Raw genomic sequence first — 4,098 nt, 5'->3', positions numbered from 1 at the left:
TTTCAATCATCGTCATTCACATTCATACATTAATTGTAATATACGTATGATATTGTCAAATGACGATGATGGAAACTGAATCTATGTGAAATAAAAAGAGAGAGTGTCTGTGTGTGTGGATCAGTGAGTGAGTGATAGATGATTGGGAAACCATTAGAATGTAAGAAACTATATAGTTTGACCACAAACACACACATATGTTAGACACAAAAGTCGCAACAGCAAATAACAGATTGCTGTCAAATATTTGAGATTTGATAGTAGTGGATATGTTGAACAAACAACAGCATCGGAGCATCGTCACAGCGACAACATGGTGTTGCGAATGTACGAACATACGACAGCAGTAACAACAACAAAAGGTAATTGTCATATTTTGCATAGTAGCTAACGCATTCGCTGTTCGATATCGGCCACTGTCAATGACGCAGTTTCTAATGATTTTTCAAAGCCTTCTTTGACTACGATATGCAATTGAATGTTTTTTTTTTCATTTTTTTTTGTTTTCAACATTCATTCATTGGCAGAAACAACAAATCGGACACATCAAATGACGAAGAAGAATATGGACACATTTTTAGTTCTTACACTGGGAATCGTTTATAAACCGACCACAAGCGTTGTCAGAACCCGAAAAATATGAATACAAAGGATCGGTAAGTTTTTTTTCGCATTGCATTTTCTTCATTGTGAAATGAATTTTCATTCTATCGTATCGAATTTGTATCGTTCAGTTTCGTTTGCCTCAATTGCGCACCGGTCCGCATCGTGTTCTTCCCGGCAAAAGAAATTAAGCCGCGGTCGTTCTATTAGTAGGTTGCATTTTAATTTGATTGCAATTCAAATTACTCTCTCATATGACTCTGTAATATTTGCTTATTATTTATTAATATTCATTGTTTGTTTCATTCTCTAATCTAGGAAGTGACCAGCGTGACCCAACCCTATCGTATTAAGACGGTAGGGAGAACTATTCTATAGTGAGTATTTTGGTTTTTTTTCTCTTTCACAGAAATCGACGATTACAACTACCAAATCTCAAATTAAAGCAATTGCTGAACATCAATGTTGTTGTTTTATTGATTATTTTAAATTAATTCGATTCTTTTCTTTTGTGATTCTCCCCTTAGGTACGAACGATGTTTGTACAAACAGTGCAATGAATGTATTCACTATTCAAATCAATCAAATAGAAACAAAATACAGACTATATGAGAGCCTGAAACCCAAAACAAATTATAAAAATTCTTTTCGGAAAAAGAGCATAAGAATTTATTGAGCACAAAACGAGAATATAGAGAACTGAGAGTTAAAACAACACATAGAATACTGAGATCAAAAGTAGCATATATCAATTATTAATTATATTCTGTAAATTGTATTTTAACTCTCGGTTTTTATTCCCCTCATTTTAGCACTGAAAATGTTTATCTTTTTATTTGGAACCGATAAATATTATATTTGCTTTCATCAAAAACATGAGACGAATAAAAACTGAGAGTCAAAATATAACATATCGATTGTTTGTTTTGTCGCTAACTGAATTTATATTCTGTTTTAATTCTCAGTTCTGTATATGCTCTTTTAACTCTCAGTTTTCTTCAATCGCCTTTTTCATTTGAAATACATTCTTATGCTTTTTTTCCGAAAAGAATTTTTATAACTTGTTTTGGGTTTCAGGCTCTCATATAGTATATGATGATAATTAACTTGAACAGTGTTTAGTTAAGCGGAGGACTGTTGCGCGTGTGTGCGCACATTTTGAATGTTTCTATAATATTCCTCATGATCAGTCGCGTCTTATCTTCGATCAGATTTACTTTGTTTACTAAATAGAAACAGTTCAGTTATGTTTTTTTTATTGAAATTTCAAATTGATATTATTCGATTTGCTTTTTCTTATTTTGTCTAATTTTGACATTTGAGAGCGTTTGGTTACGGTCAATAGATTCAATTTGATGCATGTTCACTTTCGAACATTGATCGTTTGTTCGATATAAAACAATGAGAAACAAAATTGATTTCATTGTGTATGTTTCACCACCTTGCAATGCAACCAAATAGAAATGGAATCAATCCGAACAACGTTGGGATTTCTTTGTGTTTGCTTTGGTATCTAAACGATTTCGAGAATTCAAATGTAATATTTTGACTTCAAACTAATTAAATTTTTAAGCTGTAACGTACGAGAAAAAAAAAATTAAACTATGCTAGTTAAAAGTACATTGATGATACTTATCACCCAATTGATTGATGGAAAATCGAACGTTTTGCTCTCATTGAACACGTTTAATTGGTCATTTAACCATAAACATTCTTTTGAAAACGTGTTTTTTTGTTGCTTTGTTTTATTCAATTCTTTTGATCAGAAAAGATTGGATTTGATTTGGCTGAATGTAAGTAAATTTAAAAAAATGTGTCAAACAATCCGAACTTCAAAATCGAAAGATCATGTAAGAGAACTTCTAATCGAAAACTAAGTTTCATGTTTTTAATTAAACATGAATTAAATTGGTAATATACCAATAATAGGTAAATAGCAGAACAAATTGAATTCCATGATTTAAGTGTATTTTTACCAAAAGTAAAAAATTGGTTCTCATTTTAGTACAGTATGTGATTTTTAATTTTATGGATTTTACCGGACGCTCTCCTACGCGATTTATTTTATTAATTAATTAAACTAAATTAGACAGACAATTTTTTCATCTCCCATGTGATGCAAAATCATTTCAATCGTTCTTTCCATTAAAATCGAGTGTCGTGCACAACGACTGACTACTGTTGCTCTAATGCCATTAGACACCCATCGCAGATGAGAAGAGTAGAGAAAAAAGGTGGAAAAGTGCATGCATAGCAGTAAAAACGTACTAGGGCGTGAATAGAGTCAGCAATAAAATAATAGTGTTTAGCGTTGTCTTTTTTAGTATGAGAGAGTTATTCTTTATCTGTCCTGTCTGATTTTTTTCTTTTTAGTTTTCGTTGTTACATTCAAAATCAAATCAAACAGATCCAATTATTAATTGTTATGAGCAAAAAATGAACTTCAAATAAATTATAGTCGAGGCCACAACTTATGCGCGCGTTGATGTCCAATACGAATATTATACAAGCAGCTGCATTTCTGGACCACTGTGCAACGTGGCTATTTATCAATAGCCATTTGGTACGAGCGAAACGTAAATCAGTATACCGATTTTCCACATGTAAAATAAAGTAAAAAGAAAAATTAGACACTACCAAAGGAAAAATATATGTTGCACATAAATGGGTATATATCAGCAGCACCCCAAATTTCAATTCAACAAAGAATGATTTATGTAAATTTAAAAGAATGAACGCAATGACCGCATGGAATTCAATCAAATACCTACTGTGTTATCATTACTCCTATCCCTTTTACTTGGAAAAATTAATGAATATTAGCCAATCATTTTTTTTTAAACTGATCGTGATTTATCTTTCAAAAAAAAATATTTCCATTGTTGAATTATTTTTCAATGAACACTATTATAATATTTATAAATAGATATGAGAATTTGGTGAAACATTATTGATAAATATATGCACTTCGATTGCTTTGACTTTTTTGTTTTTATCTTTCGCGTGTGTTTCAAACGATCGACTGACTCACGCTGAGTATATTTTTTTTACTGCTTTAAGTTTCATTTCAACAACTACCGTCGAATACAGTGCAAAACGAAAACAATGAGAGAAAAAAAATCTTCCATGTATCGATGATTGTATGATTCACATTCTCAATATTCCTGTATTGAAACAATTTTGTTTTCGACTAAAAATTACAAATGAATCCAACATGGCTAAAAGGTGAGCTGTGCAACTCAAGCTCACAAATCAAAATTAATGCGAATGTTTGTGCATAAAGCAAATGATCGCGCATAAAATAAGAGTATCTAGGCGTTTTCTATGTAGCAGGAACGAGAGCGTATCAAAGATTGAAATTGATAGAAATCCGTTCTTTTGCGGCTCATGTTGAAGTGGAAACATTTTGTTGATCTGGTTCGCAGTGTGTATGCTGTTTGTTATAAATAAAATAATTGTGACTCTGTAAGTTTTTTTTCGTTCGTTTCAATTCTT

At 31.6% G+C, this 4,098-nt stretch overlaps 1 long non-coding RNA gene across 3 annotated transcripts; it reads left to right on the top strand.

Moving 5' to 3' along the window:
• The first annotated feature begins 270 nt into the window (after positions 1-270).
• LOC116339278 lies at positions 271-1,277 on the top strand. 3 transcript variants are annotated; one of them, XR_004200974.1, is made up of 4 exons: positions 271-362; positions 528-656; positions 735-812; positions 922-1,066. It is a non-coding gene; the product is annotated as an uncharacterized LOC116339278 (long non-coding RNA). The 3 variants fall into 3 exon arrangements; XR_004200975.1 differs by lacking the exon at positions 271-362 and adding an exon at positions 1,131-1,277 and having other exon boundaries at positions 400-656; positions 922-980; XR_004200973.1 differs by lacking the exon at positions 271-362 and having other exon boundaries at positions 400-656.
• Positions 1,278-4,098: the final 2,821 nt, after the last annotated feature.

The sequence above is a fragment of the Contarinia nasturtii genome, unplaced genomic scaffold (genome assembly GCF_009176525.2).
Source record: "Contarinia nasturtii isolate CC-2019 unplaced genomic scaffold, AAFC_CNas_1.1 Cnas_scaffold_493, whole genome shotgun sequence".
In the NCBI taxonomy this organism is placed as follows: Eukaryota; Metazoa; Arthropoda; class Insecta; order Diptera; family Cecidomyiidae; genus Contarinia; species Contarinia nasturtii.
The sequence above is the reverse complement of the archived record's forward strand: the minus strand, read 5'-3'. Positions and strand labels throughout refer to the sequence as shown.